The sequence below is a fragment of the Diorhabda carinulata genome, chromosome 9 (assembly GCF_026250575.1).
Source record: "Diorhabda carinulata isolate Delta chromosome 9, icDioCari1.1, whole genome shotgun sequence".
Classification (NCBI taxonomy): Eukaryota; Metazoa; Arthropoda; class Insecta; order Coleoptera; family Chrysomelidae; genus Diorhabda; species Diorhabda carinulata.
Window position 1 is genome coordinate 22,781,722 of NC_079468.1, and position 21,537 is coordinate 22,803,258.

Sequence of the window (21,537 nt, forward strand, 5' to 3'; positions counted from 1 at the left end):
TTACTAGAACTACTGGTAAAAACTATGTAAAGAATTTTATTTGTTATATCCATCTGGTGACGTATGTTATAAAAAGATAAGTTTTATTAAACTAAAAAAGTTAGTTACCTTTATTATCGATACCATATAAAAAGTTATCTTTAGATTGTTTGAAATACAGCTAACTTTACGACTTTTTCTAAGAGATGGCGTTTGATGTTACGAACTGACATTTTTTCATTGAAGTGATGAATATTTATCATTACCTTGCAGTTAGAAAATTACTGCAACGTTTTGAATAATTATCTTCATTATCTTTCGACAATTAATATTAAAATCATCCTTTTATAACAATATTATAATATGAAACTTGGGTATGACTGTTATTATTCTGGTTTAGATTCTCGTTAAAATTGTTTCTAAATGACATTTTACGAAAATTATTGTCTTTTTATTTATTTTCTTTAGAAGAAGCATATGGAAGAGTGAATTAATTCAATACATTTTAATTCTAAGTAACATTTATGTGTTCCATCAATGCTCTTGGCGATTTCTTTTGTATATTTGTATTTATATAGAGTGTCTCACATTTGATGACCGCTTCACCAAATGATGTTATTCCAACGTCGACTCCATTCTCAACTGGACATACATAAATTAATCGAATTGTAGGATTAATTTAAGCCTATCGAACTGTAATTTCGATAATTGCGAATCTCAATTATCGTTTCGATATATTAACGAAGAGCTACCAGCTCATGTTTGATAAAAGGACAGCTGATTCGAGGTCAACAGTCTTTTGAGCTGGAATCTCAGCCAAATCAAACCAAATTCCATTGATAGCGAAGTTGAGACGTCTCTTCGAACTTTTCACGAAAAGCTACGAGCTCTAGCTCGGAAGAACAGCAGTTATTTTGTACTTAAAAGTATCCAAAGTTAAAACAGAGCTCTACAATTGGATATCTGTAAGATTTCAAACCAAATCAAATGAAATTTGGTTGATGGTGAAGATTAATCGTCGTTTTGACGTTTTTACGGAGAGTTAAGAGCTCAAACTCGAAAAAAATCAGTATTTTCGTATAAAATATTTTTACAAATCGAAACAGAAGTTTGGTTTTCGATATATAAGAAAATTTGAGGCTTAATTGATAAAAAAGTGCCCATAATAGCGTAACTCAATTGTCGTTTTAATATATTCACCAAGAGTTACCAGCTCATACTTTTGTAGTATTTTTGCAGTATTTTCAATCAAAACCTTTGCCAAATCGTTTCCAACGAAGTACTAACGCCCCTTCGAGTTTTCACGAAGAGCTGCGAGCTCATAGTCAAGCAATACGAATCGAATTTCGTTAATAGTGGAACTTAATAGTTTTCTCGACATTTCGCAATGCGTTAAGAGCTCAAACTCGATAAAACAACTGTGGTATCGCGTAAAAGATCCTTCTTAATCAACACAAACAAACTAAATCAGATAAAATTCGGTTGATAGTGACTTTCTATAGTTTTATCGGGGCTTTTACGAAGAGCTACGAGCTTATAGTCAAGCAATACGAATCGAATTTCGTTAATAGTGGAACTTAATCGTTTTCTCGACATTTCGCAATGCGTTAAGAGCTCAAACTCGATAAAACAACTGTGGTATCGCGTAAAAGATCCTTCTTAATCAACACAAACAAACTAAATCAGATAAAATTCGGTTGATAGTGACTTTCTATAGTTTTATCGGGGCTTTTACGAAGAGCTACGAGCTTATAGTCAAGCAATACGAATCGAATTTCGTTAATAGTGGAACTTAATAGTTTTCTCGACATTTTGCAATACGTTATAAGAGCTCAAACTCAATAAAACAACTGTGGTATCGTGTAGAAGATCCTTTTTAATCAAATCAAACAAAATCAGATAAAATTCGGTTGATAGTGACTTTCTATAGTTTTTTCGGGGCTTTTACGAAGAGCTACGAGCTTAATTGATAAGAGCAGTTGATTCTGTGTATTGAATCAAAACAGTTCAGCAGATGATTGGTATCGGATAGAAGTGAGAGAAAATTGAGTTTAAAACTTCTGTTTTTTAGATAAAACTAAGCTAATACGAACTAAGCGTGTTAACAAATCGACCTGTTTCCTAATGTTTGTTCCGGAATAATCATTTTATTCCATTTTAGTATTTCACTGTATAAATACTCCATTTGTGCAAGATGGGTGGATGTATTCGAGAAGAGATCACACCATATACCCGTAACCGCAACAAGAAAAATAGTTGAATTGGATTTTCTGGAGTTTCCAGCGTTTTCAGAATGAAATATGGCTTATATCGCGTGACGGAATAAATACAGAGATCCAATAATTCACACGACATCGTTGCATCAAAATAACATAAGCGATTTCTTTGTTGTAGAGAAAACTACAACTACTTATATGTTTTGTTTGAAAATATGTTAAGAAATATGATAAAATCGATATTTTGCGAAACATAAAAAGCAATGTACAAAAGTATAAAACAGAATGCAGAAGCACCTTCGTATAAATGAAGACAAGGCAGTTATTGGTGCGTTAAATCAATTACTAAGGTCTAAGAAACAGTCTAAGTAATACAAAAGACTTTATGCGGTCACTTTGTAGATATACAGGGTTGAATAAATGAAAATATCCGAAAAAACTCATAAACGGAAAAAGGTATAAATAATATTTAACCAGTTGTTTCATCGTTACCTGAATGTGCAGGAAAACATAGTTTATATGGCAAAATTTGAAGCAAAAAATACCTTCTTGTTTCAATTTTTACTAGATTTTTGTTCGATCACCCTGAAAAACTCGAATACAATCATAAAATTCGAATGAATAAACTGCGAACATTCTCGTTTAAACTAACAAATTTTTTCAGTCCAGCTCTGTCATTTCGATTTCATCATTCGATGTGACTGACTCAATTTATGTAACTATTCAATTCCATTAGGTCAGATTGGGAAACGAGTTTATCTCACAAAGGTTTTTTAAATAATTTTTTAAAAATATACTTGCGTGGATAAAAATTGACCAACTGTAAACTTTCTGACTTCTTTCGCCTCCTTTTTTTGTCTTCTACATGTTTTTCTGGTATAAAATTGGAGTTATCCATAAATTTGCTCAATTCTTTTTATAGATTGGACAAAGCACTGCCTTGAATCACTTTGTAAATACTCGTGTTCATAATATAGTCTTCAATAGTTGCAATCTAGAAGTTACGTATATTGTCGCACTGGATCTGTCAAATAGGTTTATCCACGGTATGTAAACTTACATTTTTGCCTTTGTAAATCAGACTTTCTACCTAATGTCACTGTCTTTGTCAGTGACAGATAATTCAATAAATAAGTTGTGTTGAAGATGAAGTAAAAATGTATTCAATAGCTTCTTAGTTAACTCAAATTCAGAAAGCTAACATTATTACCAAATTTGAAGATTCCTGGTTTATCAGAAGATTAACATTGTGAACTTCGTGATCTTTCGGGAACGAATTGTCTTTACAGATGAAAAAAACATTCAAGTCGTGCAATGATGGACATAATTGCGTTGACGTTTGACGTCAAACGTCAAACGTCACCCGCGAACGTTAAACGGAAACTCAAGTTTATGAATCGGTCTTGATTGTCAAAGTTTATCAACCATTGTGGAAAAGTATTTGGATCGAGAATAGTTTCTATATTGTGGCGTATTGAGAGATAAGTGTGAGATAATTATATCAATTGATAGTGTCATCACAATCTTTTTAACCGAAATTGAGTGGAAGAAACATTTACTGAATATATTCGTAGTAATTAGAATATCAATTTTCAGTTTGGTGTATAATCAAAACCATGATCAAAAGAGACCTTTCCTTTCTCCCATTTACGAATATGTTTTCCGTATAGCAAATTTACCTGTCAAAATATTTTATGTTGAAAAGGTTCACTTAGAAAAGCGAGTCTTTCGACAGTAACAGTCGAAGTGCAAAGGCGTCCTTTTGGGCGATTGTTTCTGAAACGATCCAATTTTGTAAAAGCCACATTTAATATTAGAATGAATTCTATAATGTTCACACAAATTTTATATTAATTGAAGGCTTTATTGAGTTCTTATGTAGATCGACCCACCTACAGTTTAAGTGCAAATTTATGGAAAAATTAATTACGTAAATGTTAATTGAATGAAAGCAAAAACAAACTTTATCGTTACAAGAAGATGATATTGATGAGTGTCACTTTCACCAGGAAGAAAAGACTCAATTTCAAGCCCGTCAATTTGTACGAGCGGGACATTGAGTAAAAAACAGACAGGAAATATCCGGGCCTCATTCTAGATCTCAAACTTTTCTGGAACAAGCGTGAAACAGAGATAACCAGAAACTTGGTAAGAATTGTGATTGTAACACAAAGATTTTCAATCTCCTTTTCCATGTAATAGCGGTAAAGTTTCGCTCAGAATGTTCGAAGAAAGTCATCAGGAATAGAATGAGACTTATTTCGAGAAGTGATCAAATCTAAAGATAAAATCCCAAAATTTTGCTTTGAACAAAATTCAGCTCAAAACTGATCTATAGAAGTGACCAGAAACACCATCAAATGATACACGAAACTGGAATAAAATCCAATTAACTAGGCCAAAATAAATGACTTGGTGACGTGGGGGCGGAAAAACCCTTTGCAGAAGCTGAACAATTCTGTGGAATCGGATACAGGACAATAAAGAAAACATCAGAAAGGGTTCAGATAAGGCAAAGATACTCTAGGGAGTTAGTTAAACAAAGAAGAGGATCCAGATTTCGACTAAATAGAGGATGGAACCTAAACTATACACGCCAAAATAAAATGGAATTGAATTCAAAAAAACTTGGGATGTATTTCGTTTTAAGGACGCCTATGAAAGGACGAAGTAAAATGAAGTGATTTTATTTCAAAATCACGAGTCCGTACATATGCAAATTTCAGGTGAACAGGTCAAAAGTTCTTTATAATGATGGAGATTCATAGTGAAAGCCAAGCTTTATGCATATATTGTAAACTACATTAGTGAGATAGCAGTCGTGTGTTTTTAAATTTTCAAAGTTGACGAATCTTGAATAACAAATCTGTTTTGATGTTAATTATACAAAGTGGGTTCTAAAAAACATTCCAGGGCGATATTTGGATAATGCAATCATGGAAGTTTCGTTGGAAGGAACAAGCACTTGAACCGTAGAAAGAAGCCTGAAGTATGGTTAACCTACAGTAAGGAATTCCTCAATTATTTACGTGTTTCAGAGACTTAAAAAAAGTCATGTGGATATTATGTAAGTTTGGAAATCAGTTCAATTTGATCGGAAATTGAAATGATCAAACAAACATCAGTATCATATCGATTTTAGGGGAGAAGGTTTGTAAAATTGAAATATTGATCATGATACATCATTCTTATATCCTCAAACTCAAAGCATGTTAGCTTGTCGGAGAAAGATAGTTTGTTTTGTTTTCTACACCAGTTGTTCCAGTCCAGAGCTGCCCTCTTCCAATTGCGTATGTTTAGAAGACTGATTGCGATCTTTTACGAGGTCTTCCAATTGGCTTAGGTGGGATCTTCAAAACTGGATTCAAGTATTTGACAGTATTCTTTAGGTTTTAAAGGAATACCGATGCAGTTTCTTGTTCTGAATGAACTCTTAGTTTTTTAAAAGTTCACTTTGCTAGTAACCTACCTCCAATACTCTGCAACTATTTTTTCCTTGGTTTTTCTTTTCACTTTCACAACCATTCGTTTATTTAGTACCTAATTCATTAAAACACAGGTAGAGCTACGAACTAATATTAAATGAATGTCACTTTTAGAAACAGAAAGATAATGGGAAAAACTTTTCTTGTTACAAAGCTCATATCATCGAAATATTCGTTTTCTTTAAAGCATTATACGAATATGGAAAATTTGAAATAGTGTGATGTGTTATTTTCTGAGAAATGTACGAAAGAATAATTATATCAACATATTTTATGGGAAAATTTTCCGCAGTTCTCTCAGTTTGCTTTGTAACTACCGACGACCGGTATTCAGTAAAAACACTTTATCAAATAAATGCTTCATTTGGTGAAAATGGAATTCTGGACACGGAAAACGAGGTTGGAAATACGAGGACCGACGTTGGAAACGTTTTTGTATGTTACTAAATTAGTTTAGGGGAAAAATTTAAACTGACCATCAACGTAAATAAAAATGTATAGCAATAAATATAAAAGACTGATTAGTGGTAACCACGAGGACTGTATCTAAATAATTATCTCATTAAACTTGTCGAATATAATGAAACGGAAACGGAACAAGCATTTTTGAACCGTAGAAAGAAGCCTGAAGTATGGTTAACTTACACTAAGGAATTCCTCAATTATTTACATGTTTCAAAGACCTAAAAAAAGTCATGTGGATATTATGTAAGTATGGAAATCAGTTCAATTTGATCAGAAATAAGGTAATGCAAGCATGGAAGTATCAATGGAGGGAACAAGCACTTGAACCGTAGAAAGAAGCCTGAAGTATGGTCAACCTACAGTAAGTTATCGAGGAATTGTTAAATTATTTATATATTTGATAAACATAATCCATCAGTAATGCCCGAGGAAAGATATAAATAAGAGGTAATGTATTTGCTGCACCTGCAGCCTAATCTTTAGAGATGCTATCATTGAACAGTACTAATTATCTTGATTAATTAGTAAAGTTTTTAATTTTTCTATGTTTAAGAAAGTTTCAAACGCTTTTGGTAGGTGGCAGTAGCTACACCGTTTGCATTAATGCTTAAATCAAAACCCTTATTATCAAACAAACATCAGTATCATATCGATTTTAGGGGGGAAGGTTTGTAAAATTGAAATATTGATCATGATACATCATTCTTATATCCTCAAACTCAAAGCATGCTAGCTTGTTGGAGAAAGATAGTTTGTTTTGTTTTCTACTCCAGTTGCTTCAGTCCAGAGCTGCCCTCTTCCAATTGCGTATATTTAGAAGACTGATTGCAATATTTTACGAGGTCTTCAAAACTGGATTCAAGTATTTTTCACAAAATTGTTTGCTTATCACAATGTCTGTTATCTATCGAGAGATATGTATTTTTGATATAACTCATGGGTTTCCATGTCGTGATTTCTCATTTCGGGACTTTGTTTTTTGCTACAAAATCCTTTCAAAGGATTATGTAATGTGCTACGTTTCATAGGAATGGTTTAGTAAATCCCCATAATATGAAACTTTATCATTAAATATCTCCCGAAATATTGATTTTAACGACTTGATGCTGTAGACCTATTTTGTAGAAAATGGAATTTTTTACAAGTTTGTTGTTCACATTTTCTTTATAGCTCTTTCCTTCACGTGATAAATGTAAAGAAATGGAAAAGATCGAGTTTTGAGGGTCGAGTTACGTTTTGGTCGCAATGGATACTTTTGTAGATCATTCAATTCTGAGAAAAACTGTCCATGGTCGATTCAATGCTAAGAATTTCCACTGAACTATAGAAATTTAAAAATAAAAAATCAGTTTCTGTGTTTTTTTTCAGGGAAAATCTTCACACCCACCAGTCACGGACTTAATATTAATATTAATGACATGAATATTCAAAGAATTTTTTCTGATACTTGCCAAATTTTAATTTAGAATAAACTTTGAATGTTCGTTTGGGCGTAGTAGTTTGCTAAAGAATTCTCGCCCTTTATACATTTCTTAAGATATCTTTAAACATACCACTTTTGATTCAATATAATCCGCTCCTGGGTTTTTTAGTTGCCCATCCGGTACAAGCGACTCACCCTGTTATAAAAATCTGTGTTTTCTTATAAATAAATAATAAGAAAGGTTTTATTTATATTATGATGTGAAGTTATTTGCTTGCTGAACGAAATATCAACGTCAAAATTTGTATAAACTCGGTCTAGTTGTTATATTTGGTTGCTAGAATAAATATTATAGCATTCCAAAGCAAATTATGTTTGTATGGTTCTCAAACCAGTTACGTAAATATTATAAACAAGTCCAGACGTACTTATTTTATTACTATAATTATATTTATGCAAATATGCCAGATTTTGTTTCAAGCTTTCATCTTATATCAACGCGATTACCAAGTTTGGTACATTAGTTTAAAAGTAATTAAAACTAGTCATTTTTCAGTACTTTAAACGCGATTATTTCGAAATTATATTTTTGAAAACTTCTCGTGTTATAACTTAAAAAATTATTGATAGATTTGACTGATTTTTTTTTATATTAATATCGGAAGGGTACACCTACAATTCCATAGATTTCCCTTTGAAAAAATACTTTTTTGGGGTCAAAAAAGTAGCCCTAAATTCTGCTTATTCTATTTTATCGAGCCTATACTTTTTTTAAATTTTATTGGTTCATTTTTTTCGTTTAAATGTCCTAGAGGAAAAAACTTTTATTTTCGTGTTTCAGATCAATAGTTAACGAATCAAATTGACCCCCTTTCTACCCCCCTTAAAAAATGAAACTAATTATTCTGGATAAAGTTTTGGAGACGGATCAACAAGAAATCACTACGAAATATTAACTGCAACTTTTCGAGAGTAAAAATTAAATTGTAAATGCGACGACCTTCTCAAAGTACTAGTTATAAATGGAGTTGAAATTTGTTTGAAATAAACTTCTCTAACTATCATTGTTCCTTAAGTTGAAGTTGTTATGAAGTCTATGAAAACTTCCAAAGAACAATTTGAGTTCGGTAATGAATTTTCACATCGAGGCAGTAAACGACAAACAATGTGTTTTTGCTTCTTCATCTTAACTGTTTACATTCTTGGAAACAGAGCAAATCATAGACCGACAAAAACTAACAATTCAAGTCTCGGTTAGAACTAGACGTATTCTACTTTATGGGTAGTGCATTGACTACGAGGTATAATCAAAAAATATCATCCACAATCAACGTGCGGCTTTCGAGCGTGATTTTTCGCGTATATAGAAGCGAAGGATGTTACCAAAGGCCAAATCATACATCAAATGCAAGGTAAATTCTACTATTTTGAAAGTTTAGATACGATTTGATAATTAGTGATGACAGGTTTTCAAAAGATTGACAGCAAACTGACATTAACAAATTAAATCACTCGCGATTTTTAATTGAATATCACGTACTAATTTACTAGAATGAAAAATAATAATTAATCTCTTAATATGTAGTACAGATGTTTATTTATTTATTTATTTATTTATTAGTTTTCCAAGAAATATTTGATTGCATTTAAAACAGTTTTGTTAGTTTTTTTTTTAAATAAATAATTACAATTTATGATAATTACAATTTTCTTCAGAATGTTTCTTTATGGCAAACGGTTTCTAAAAATCTCTTAAGCCATAAATCTTATAGAGTCGAACTTTTTGTTAAAAAATCGACTGAAAAATCATTTTTCCTATCTTTAGATTGTACAGGTTGTCTCTGTAAAAGTTAGGGATTGTAGTTTTAAATTCTTTGGATTATTGCTATCGGTTTTAGAGCTCTGAAATCCTTTTTTTGAGGTGTATTATTCCTCGTTTTCTATTTTTGATATTCTTTATAATTTTTTGTTTGTCTTGGCTCCTTTTTTTATTATTTTCCATTCCTTTCGGTTCAGGCATTTTACCCTCCAGTGCTCTTATGTCCTCCTCTATTTCGTTTCCCCAATCATTCTCGATCTGTCTTTTTTCCTTGGCCACAATGGGGTCGATAGAGTTATTATTTTGATCATTTCAGTTGGTTTTCTTCTCATTATCTGCCCAGCCCAACTGAGCGCTTGTATGTATCTCATTATATTTTCCTGGAGCTGGACTCTTTCTCTATTTTTTCGTTTTTCTTTGCTCTCCCTTCTCCTTCCTATTTTGTGTTTGGTCCTGTTATAGTTTTCTCGGTTCTTTCAGGCTCTTCTTCTTTCCTTTTGTTGAACAGGGGCGTATAAGGAAATTTTTTTATATTCACGTCATCTTTTTACTTTTTGCATTAAGTTCCGGAATACCCTGTAGATACCACAAAAATACGCGTATGGATCTCAAACGCGTGTTGAAGTAGACTTTGCGGCTCTAATACGCCGAAACTATTAATTTAAAAAAAAATATTATTTCATAAACTAGCAGAAATTTTCTCTAGTTTAACTATTTTTGTCATTCTCAAAATTCCCTCTCTGTTGTTTCATTTTTTTTTCGCCTTTTATATCTTTTTTTGTCTCTCCTCCAATTATTTCACCTGCATCCCTGGATGACAGTCTGTCATAACTCAATTGTCTATTATTTGACGTCTATGTCACTTTCCACGAGATGATTCAATTATTTTCGTCTTCTCATTGAAGGTTGGTAACCGTGGTTTTAATTGCGTCTTTGGAGAATCTACGGAGCCAGGATTTCTTCTGCCCGTTGATGCCTTTCTTTCTCCTCAACTCTGCCTAGGTATTTATCGTTGCGTCCTATGTAAGATATTTTTCTTATCTTAATAATTGTCAACAGCTTTCTTTTGCGACCAATGCGACTTAGTACTTCAGGGTATCTTCAGGATGCGTCTATAGACCCACATCCCAAATGCTTCAAGTTTTCACTCAGTACAGCAGTGCTGACCACACATAACATTCCATGAATCCTAATTCTGACGTGGAGGTTTAGATTTCTGTTTGCAAATTTGACGAATGCTTTTAGAACCATTTTAAATCTGATCTTGATTAGATTAATTATTGCCTTGCTTAACCCCTTTAACCTACAGCTCATATTAAGGAATGCAGACTCTCTTTTCAAAATGGCAATTTGAATGTTCATTTTATTAGAATATATCCCAACCAAAGTGTTTTTGAAACGTTTCAAAAGTAATAACGTTTGACGAGCCGCTCATTTATAAATTCGAAATAAATTTCACTCAAAGCTAGTCGGCATTTACAAAGGGATTATTTTAATTTTAAATTTAAAATATTGACGTATACTTCTCGGTGCTCTTAAATACAGCCCTGTGTTCGTCTTTTGAAACTCTTTGTTACATAATAAAATGCTCTTTGAATGGAATATTGAATTACAAAATAGACCTCAGACGATTTGTTCCTTTTCCTTGGTGAAAGTATTGTTTCAACTTTTCAGTATCTTTTCGCTTATCATTTTATTTACTGTTCTACTACAACGGGTTGTTTTCTTATAATTACAATTTCATTCTGATCTATCTCATTATATTTAACTCAATTGGAAATTTTTTTTTCATTGTTGTTTGTTGAAACGTGGGATACGCGATAATTATATAGTTAAGCGATTCAAAGTGTCCCTTATTCATGACTAAGAACTCTAACCTTAGTAATTTCGTCTTCAACATTGAATTATACTTGCATTCATGTTAGTTTTGTACTTTAGCTTTAATTAAGTGACTGTAAATTATAGTAATAATTGTATATGATGAGATTTAGTATTTAAGGCAGTTTGTACACTGATAATGGGCTCTTACTAGTTTGAGATTCGTCGAGTACGTTAATCAGATTATTTGAACCAAAAGTAACTTTATTTATTATCAATTTGCTTGATAAATCATATTTTTACAATATTGTGAGTTATTTAACTCGCGCAAATTGATTTAAATAACCTTAGTGTCATGTATGCATATTTTTTATATTTTGAAAACACAAATTCGTAACCTATCAAACTTTAACGTTATTTATAACGACCTAAGCTAACTTCACTTCAAACTAGATGGTTTTAAATTTTTATAAAACAATTAAATAGCATTTAAAATCAATAAATTTCATATTTATGTCTTATAAACATTTTGAAGTTTGTTTTTTTTCATTGTTGTTTGTTGAAACGTGAGATACGCGATAATCATATAGTAAAGCGATTCAAAGTGTCCCTTATTCATGACTATGAACTCTAACCTCAGTAATTTCGTCTTCAACATTGAATTATACTTGCATTCATGTTAGTTTTGTACTTTAGCTTTAATTAAATGACTGTAAATTATAGTAATAATTGTATATGATGAGATTTAGTATTTAAGGCAGTTTGTACACTGATAATGGGCACGTACTAGTTTGAGATTCGTCGAGTACGTTAATCAGATTATTTTAACCAAAAGTAACTTTATTTATTATCAATTTGCTTGATAAATCATATTTTTACAATATTGTGAGTTATTTAACTCGCGCAAATTGATTTTTAGATTTTGAAAATACAAATTCGTAACCTATCAAACTTCAACGTTATTTATATCGACCTAAACTAACTTAACTTTAAATTAGATGGTTTTCAATTTTTAAAAAACAATTAAATAGCATGTAAAATTAATAAACTTCATATTTATGTCTTATAAACATTTTGAAGTTTGTTTTTTTCAATGTATTGAAGTGCAGTCTACGAGCTCTTAACTTAAAATAGATAGAAAGGCCATACAAAACGTCATATTTAAAGTCAAAATGTTGGTATACCTGAATTGCAGTTCTAAAACATTGTAGCCATAACTTTTTTGGCACCAACTCTCCTTTCCATCGAATCATAGTCATTCAATGTCTTGTTCAGATGTATTTTTAGCCACTGAAGAGTCAGGTAAGCGCTGTACAGCACCAAAAAGTTAGAAAACATCATAAAATCACAACTAATTTCGAGTGCGAAGATTTCAACACTAATATCATGTTAGGGTTTGTCTTGTGTATCCAGAAAGTTCTATAAAAGCCTTTTATTCCTATATATCAAATTGCTGATGATTTGGAGAGGACGGTAGATCTTTTATTACACTATATCAAAACTTATTGCAGCATTTGGTTTCGTTTCATATCGTTTATGATGAGTGCTTATTTTGACCACGGATCAGTGTGATTAACTGCTGGTACAGTACTGGGATGTGAAGCCACTTCACTTTTGCCACGAGATAATATTAATCCTATCAACCCTACATAGGATCTTGTAAGGGAAAAACTATCTAATTTGCACCACCACCACATACTCTGACGTAGTTGCCTGTGGCGAGGTGCCAACGTAGACTTCGGCCACTTCCTTTTGTCGTGTACGACAAGGACAAAAAATTGTATTTGTACTGATTTGTTGGATGATGATGATGATGAGTTTGGACGCAGTCTTTAACGTTTTGTGATAACCAAAAATTCATTATAAAATGGTTATAAGAAATCAAAAATAATCGATTATTATTTTTCACTGGTAATTAGACATAATATTTAAAACACCCTCGAGGTTGCTGGTAATATAATTGATGTGATATTTTTTGATGAAAAATTATGTATTTTCGAAAGGGAGACTCGTTTTTCGATTTTAACTAGAGAGATAATAGTGCAGTAGATACGTTTATTCATGATGAATTAACTAACACGGTAATTAAAGGGAAAGTTTGGGGTGAAAAAAGAAGGGGTAATTAGAGAATGGCGTACATGAAACGAGTTCAAAGCGGACGTTATATTCGCATTACAAATTGTATGTGTTACCCACAAAAAACATTGTAATTGAAATATAATTCAAATGAATAATTGCCGACTAGTTAGAACTAGAATTAGAGTATTGAGTAAATTTTGAAATAAAAACTCTTGGATTGGAAACAATGTTATTGTAATTCAAATCATGTTACGAACCGTTTTTAAGACAGGTGATATCATTTCCCATGATAATGCTCGACCTCACAATGCTAATGTTTTAAAAAAAACTCTTACAGGACTTTTTAAACATCCTTTGTGAAGCTGGACCTTCGTAAACCCACTGTGTATAAGAATACAGCATGGTAGAGAAAAGATGATCCTGATGAAGTGCTTCAGGTCCAGTTTAGATCGTTTTCCAATTAATCCACGTCTTTTTGCCTTTCTGGTCTCGTCCAATAGATAGTCGACGTGTCCTTCACGATTTCTCTCATCTTCTTTAGGTACAACTACTGATGGATCTGCTTGGTTCTAATGTGCCTTAAGTTGATGCTCTGTTTAGCTCGGAGCTTGCTAAGTTGCTGCTCTAATTCTAGAAACTTGAGAACTTCCTTCAGAAGAAGTTTCTTAGATTGTGGAACTTACTTTCCATTGTGAAAACATCTAATTTGAATGATGCGTTTTCTAAATAATTACAGCTTCTGAATAGAAATGAAAAATTGTTTCTGGTCAGGTTTTTTATGGAATCTAATTTGGTTTTTTCCTGTATTTGGAATGAATAGGATAGTGGTCACTAAAAACTAGATTGAAGGAAGGGCTTTCATCAAGTGAAAAAAATGTGTTACGAGAAAGTAAAACATTTTCATAGGCGATAAAATCGTATCACGTGATAAATGGACGAACCAGTCAACAATTCACACCCCTTACTGTTCACGTGCCACTCAAAGGGATAAAGGGGAGTTTCTTTCTGGCTACCCAGGACAGGACTAGAATCGTAATTACCTACAGCTGATAAACTATGAATATATAAGTCGAAATAATAATTGGAAAAGCAACAGAAATGATTTTACCCATTTTTTGTTTAACTTTTTTGGGATTCCGTCCCGAGGCATGTCGTACAATTGAACAGTGAGGAAAGTCTCGGCTTTTCCACAACAATCTTCTTAGATTTTTTTCCACGTTTTTTAATTATATATAAAAAGAGGAAAAGGAGATATTTAGATCGCTTGAAATCTCCAATCCACGTCTTTTTATGTCACTTCATTTTGAATTATTAGAAAAACTATTTTGTACTTTTGAGTTTGAGAAAAATAAAGGCAATAGGACAAAATTATTAAATTAGTATGATCTAATGAGAAATATGCAAAATTACAAGGTTTCTAGATCTTGAATACGTCGGAAAGTTATAAAAAATAATCTCATTCCAGCGATCCTTTATACAGTATGATACAAATTTAGTTTTCGTCAATTCTGCTTTGTATTATTGAATATCGAATAATAGTTGCCATCTACTTTCTGCAGGTGAAAGTTTTAAGGCTAGAAAACAGTAATAAATCACTCTAGATCAGATCTGGTTTATACTGTGGGTGGTTAATGAATTATAAGTGAATTTAGCGGTTTTAGCCATCGCGATTAACGATGTGCGAGAAGGTGCGTTCTTCTAATGGAAAAGAATTTTCCTTTTCTTCAAATGCAGTCGATTTTTAGAAAATTTCTCCGTTTAACTCTTCAGACTATCTACTCTTGTTATTATTTTACCTTTTTGGTAGGTAGTCGATGAATATAATCCCAGGACAATCCCCAATCCTTTTTTCAAAGTAGGTGCATCCTTTGTAATCCACATTTTGCTCAAATCGCTTCAAGTAGACCCCGGAAAATGTTCATTCGAACGCGCTTCTTGATGAGTTTATGGTCGTATCGAAAGCTTGTGGCCAGGCAAGTTTATAGGTCTTGATTTTTAATTTTAATCTCTTCTTTTTGCCATAATACTTGCGAAAATAAAGTCTAATTTCACTCGGGAATCCAATACCAACCTAAATAACATTTTCGTTTGTGGTGATTCTGTAGTACGCGTTTCTTTCGTTAGATGTCGTCCACGTCCAGTTGTTCAGTCGATCTGCAGCTAGCTCTTCTTTATTATTGTTTCGTGTAGATTCTAAAAGTCAGATTTTCACGAAATTCATCCCGTAGCGAAGTGCAACCACGATTGAATTCGTAAAACCAGTGAAACACGTCGAAGCCAGTCGGCACATAGCTGAAGGGGGTTTAATCCACGTCGAATCCGGTATCTGAAGCAATCCTCGTAGTAAAACTACAGATGGGACTATTATATTTGTAACGTTGTTTTGTGAAACTATATTTTCAAAATATTTTTGTCTTTGTTTCAGTACTAATATTCCGAAAACGTTTGTAATGTTTCCCTTTTCGGATATATAGTTTTTTAGTTGTGATAGCATTCGAACGTACGTTATGGAAAACATCGAACTGATGTTTTTATTTCTGGATCTGTTTGGAAATTCCTGATATCCAAACCGATGATCGATTTGCCAATACGGTGGTTATCTCGTTTAAATGCTAATGTGACATTTTCTAGTCGGTTCGAATCCGTTCCTGTTATTTGAGTATCAACCGACGCAAGGATCAAAGAATCATTTTTCATTTTTAGGACTGCAATGAAGAAATACTCGACGCTAACATATCCTTATAATTTTTCAATGCATTATGTCGCCGGACGGAGACATTATGTGAAAGGACTGAAAAATTATTAGGTCTGTACACAAAGAGCAGGTGTAACAATGAATTTCCCTATGAAAAAATTTGAATTTATGAATATATATTATTTTACTAAATTGATTTATTCATCATGCGAAGAATATTATCATGATTAATTTCATATTGCAGCAGGTCTGAGTGCTTTGCTCCGCTTCTGATCTATTTAGAAATCGGTTACATTGGGACACAAACATTATTTTTTTATTTTAGAACTAAATAGCTTATTAAAGTAGAATGTACCTAACTTAATGCGAAAATGGCGTTGCGTTCTAAGCTTTTTTATGAAATTAATATAACTTCTAAAACTTGTACTTAAAGTTTCTTTTTTTATCGAGTTTTTCTTCCGATTTCTTCCGGTTTTTTATTACTGGTAGTACCTCGTATGGTTTCTATCCTCTTTGTTGATTTCGTCCATCCAGGTCTTCCTTGGTCTCGCTCTTATCTTCACCTCCGATTACAACATCAAACTACATGAAATAAGTCTTCTTCGCATTCTTCAAGGAATGGTCAGCAAGCAAGGTTTTGAATCAAACATTCTTCACCAGCATTCTTCAGTAAAGCATTGAAAAGTTGGTTATACAGGCCTACTCCCTCAGGAAATTATCATTTCCCTTAGCAAAGTACCTGATGCATCTCAATCCATTTTCTAACCAAACTCGCCTCTAATAAATTCGCTAAATCATGCCATTTCTAATAATGGTATGTTGCCACTTGATTTTATCTTGTCCACGTGTCGTTCACAGGTTTTCTTCGACTTGATCCGCTTATCTTCTTCAAGGCCTTCAGATGGGTGTTTGTATACGTTGAGATTCCCTACCAGCGGACAGTCTGTGCACGTGGTCCAGCTACTGGTTCTATTTAGCTCCCAGAGTGGTCAGTATGCTTGAGGCATCTTACATTCCTTCACCACAGCTCCGAAGATTCGACGGAACATTTTTGGAAGGTCTTGGTGTGTTTCTTTGTCTTTTGATTACAGACCAGACTTCATCACTGGTCTTATGAAGGTCTTATCTTTGTGTTATTAGTAGATTGAACGCGGCTCTTCAGGTCTTCTCTAGTTTCGTTTCTTCCGGTGACTATAGAAACTAATCCGGATCATAAAATCATTCATTCTTCTTAAATGGGTGCCTAAGATTAATTTTTTGGAATTTTAAAATAAAAACAGCTTATCAATATCATTAACGATTATTGTTAGTTAATGAAATTTTAAAATTTGGCGAATTCGCGGTTCGTTTGATATACCGCGGAATTCGTTTGATATTTGTTTCATATATGTTTTTATCATTTTATCATGATTTGTTTGAATGGTTTCTTGTTGATCTGATAACTAAGACTTACTTGTTTTTTAGTTTTTTCTGTTTATTTACTTTCTAGAATTCTAGAAATCTGCTATATAAATCGAGCATGGAATGTTTTTTATTTTGAATTTCGAAATGTTCTTTAAATATTTTTAATTGTGTGTTATATAATTTTGAGATTAAGTTTAGATAATTTTTTTACTTTCATTTCGATTTTATTCGATATTAAAAGAATATAAAGAATTTATTATCTAAATATAATGTATTCATCTCGCACATATAACATTTCTTTTTTGAAAAGAATAAAAGTTCAATAACTTTCCGATGGATGAATTTAAAAAAAAATTGAAAGAATTCCAAGCGGAGTTTTGCGGAGAATATTTAATTTCAATATGAATTTGAATTACAAATGAGGTGATTGTGGGAAGAGCGAGGTATAAAGGGCTGTTGAGGTATTCAAACATATGTATTCAAGAACGTTAATAATCAAATCAATTTCGCGAATATTAAACTTGAATAATAAAATTTGGCAAAAACTGAGTGAATATAGAGATTTATGTGAGCCGTAGATGAACGCAGCGGCTGATTCAGACATTCTAGAACCCAAAAAAAGGCAATTGGGAACTCATTCGTTCGACCTAGAGGTAAAAGAAACTTAAGACGAATCAGGAATCGACACCATTGATTATATTTGTTAGAAGCTTTAGTGACAATGCCTCAGATGATTTGGAACTCAGCCAATAAGGAATTTCGGGTTATATTTTTTCTTATTTCTTAATTTTGTTAATGGTATCTAGGATTAATAACATGTTAAACTTTCCCGGACCTATCAAATCCATTAATTCAGCCTTAAATTCTATAGTAAGGTTTGCGGTGAATTTAAAGGTCTTAAATCATCATCAACCGCTTCTTCTGGCGTAGAAAAACGTTGACCTTGTAATTTCTTTTTGATCTACGGGAATAAGAAGACACCATTGAGTGCCAAACAAGAACTGATGTGCGAGAACTCGTGGTGAGGAATCATTTGACTTCTGCGATTAGTTTCATTGATTTTTTCGAAAAAAATGCTTGTGTACCATTCATAATTGATCGTTCTATATTGGTCTAATTGAAAAGTGGTATAACGTCTAGTATTTTCGAAAAAACAAGCGACCATTTGCTTTGAATTTTGATAGATTTGAATCACACAATCGATTTTTTATCTATCGATCCAAGATTCGTCGCCTATTACAAAATTTATTACTACAATCGATAGTTTCTCCAGTTTATATGTTAATAAGGTTATTACCTTTTACTAGATGTTGTTTACCTTGTGAGGTAATTAATCTGGATCTTCAATGGGTGGTTTTAGCATTGTAATTACCATCTAGTCTTCTGGACTTATTCTGGTAGCTCGTAAGTAGTCTTGGTTAAGTCCATGATGTTTAATTATTGATTTTGAATATATAAAAGTTGAAAAGAAGACTTGGGCTCTCTCAACATTACTATAATTCGATGATTCTTTGTAAATCGATTACATGTGATCTATTGAAATTGTCACACATTTGCCCGTCAGTAATATGACGTTAGTATAAGTATAGATTTGTCATTTTTGATAACCACAGCTTGATAATTTGTTTAAACAAATAAAATATGGGAAATTGGCAATTGGAAATCGTTAGGATGGCAATGTACGTGTCATTTCCCGTGATAATGTTCGCTTATTTTAATCAACCGCAATATTTTGAAGATTGGGTGGTGAAAACGAAAAGAGAAATATTTCCCCCGGAGTCAACTGAAACGCAAAAAGAGTTAGAAATGAATCTAGCGGCTGCCAGGAGGAAGCAAGAATTACGACTTTTAAACCAACTAGAAAGTAAGGGTAGTGGATAAATAATTTAAGGAGGAAAGAGAATTTTATATTCTAGTTTAAGCTTGAATACACAATTTAACGACGATGTGAATTTGAATTTGAAATAAATGGAAAGCGTGATATAAAAAAAAACAAACAATTCCTCTTATTTAATCGATGGAATGAATATTCGGTCTTCGGTACAGTTTAGGGAATTATAATAACGGCACGTTTACGTGTCAAATCTGGTTATAAATCTTTACTTTGTGTTCTATTGAACGTGATATCTGGCATAACTTTGTAAATAGAATTTCATTCGAAAATCTGTTATATTCGTAATGTCGAAGTAATCATATTAACAGCAAAAATAGAATTAAATAACTCAATTCACCAACTTGCTTTTTAAAAAGAATTTATTTAGCAAACTGAGGTTTGCTTATATTAAATTGAATGAACGAAGTATTAGTTTTACAAGCTTCTTTATATATTAGTTCTTATGCAATAATAATTAGCTTTTACCCGCGGCTTCGCTCGCATCGAATCCATTAAATAAGTATCAGAAATCATTATCCATTATCATAGAAAAGAACGAACACAAAAATCCATAACTCCACATTGAATGTCCGCGCCTAGGTCCTCTCCAACTTAACCGATTCAAGTGTTCAAAAACTCAAAAGAAAGAAGGTGTTTCAGCGAGTGTTTTTAAACCAAAACGAACTCTGTAGCTATATTAGAACCTGATATATAGATCTTTGAATGTAGAAAAATTGCCAAAAACCTACAAAAATCCATAACTCCACATTGAATGTCCGCGCCTAGCTCCTCTCCAACTTAACCGATTCAAGTGTTCAAAAACTCAAAAGAAAGAAGGTATTTCAGCGAATGTTTTTAAATTAAAACGAACTCTGTAGCTATATTAGAACCTGATATATAGATCTTTGAATGTAGAAAAATTGCCAAAAACCTACAAAAATCCATAACTCCACATTGAATGTCCGCGCCTAGCTCCTCTCCAACTTAACCGATTCAAGTGTTCAAAAACTCAAAAGAAAGAAGGTGTTTCAGCGAGTGTTTTTGAACCAAAACGAACTCTGTAGCTATATTAGAACCTGAGATATAGATCTTTGAATGTAGAAAAATTGCCAAAAACCTACAAAAATCCATAACTCCACGTTGAATGTCCGCGCCTAGCTCCTCTCTAACTCAACCGATTCAAGTGTTCAAAAACTCAAAAGAAAGAGGGTGTGTCAGCGAGTGTTCTTAAATTAAAACGAACTCTGTAGCTATATTAGAGCCTGAGATATAGATCTTTGAATGTAGAAAAATTGCCAAAAACCTACAAAAATCCATAACTCCACATTGAATATCCGCGCCTAGCTCCTCTTCAACTCAACCGATTTGAGTGTTCAAAAACTCAAAAGAAAGAAGATATTTCAGCAAGTGTTTTTAAATCAAAACGAACTCTGTAACTATATTAGAACCTGAGATATAGATCTTTGAATGTAGAAAAATTGCCAAAAACCTACAAAAATCCATAACTCCACGTTGAATGTCCGCGCCTAGCTCCTCTCCAACTTAACCGATTCAAGTGTTCAAAAACTCAAAAGAAAGAAGGTATTTCAGCGAATGTTTTTAAATTAAAACGAACTCTGTAGCTATATTAGAACCTGATATATAGATCTTTGAATGTAGAAAAATTGCCAAAAACCTACAAAAATCCATAACTCCACGTTGAATGTCCGCGCTTAGCTCCTCTCCAACTCAACCGATTTAAGTGTTCGAAAACTCAAAAGAAAGAAGGTATTTCAGCGAATGTTTTTAAATTAAAACGAACTCTGTAGCTATATTAGAACCTGATATATAGATCTTTGAATGTAGAAAAATTGCCAAAAACCTACAAAAATCCATAACTCCACATTGAATGTCCACGCCTAGTTCCTCTCCAACTTAACCGATTTAAGTGTTCAAAAACTCAAAAGAAAGAAGGTGTTTCAGCGAGTGTTTTTAAACCAAAACGAACTCTGTAGCTATATTAGAACCTGATATATAGATCTTTGAATGTAGAAAAATTGCCAAAAACCTACAAAAATCCATAACTCCACATTGAATGTCCGCGCCTAGCTCCTCTCCAACCAAACCGATTTAAGTGATCAAAAACTCAAAAGAAAGAAGGTATTTCAGCAAATGTTCTTAAATTAAAACGAACTCTGTAGCTATATTAGAACCTGAGATATAGATCTTTGAATGTAGAAAAATTGCCAAAAACCTACAAAAATCCATAACTCCACATTGAATGTCCGCGCCTAGCTCCTCT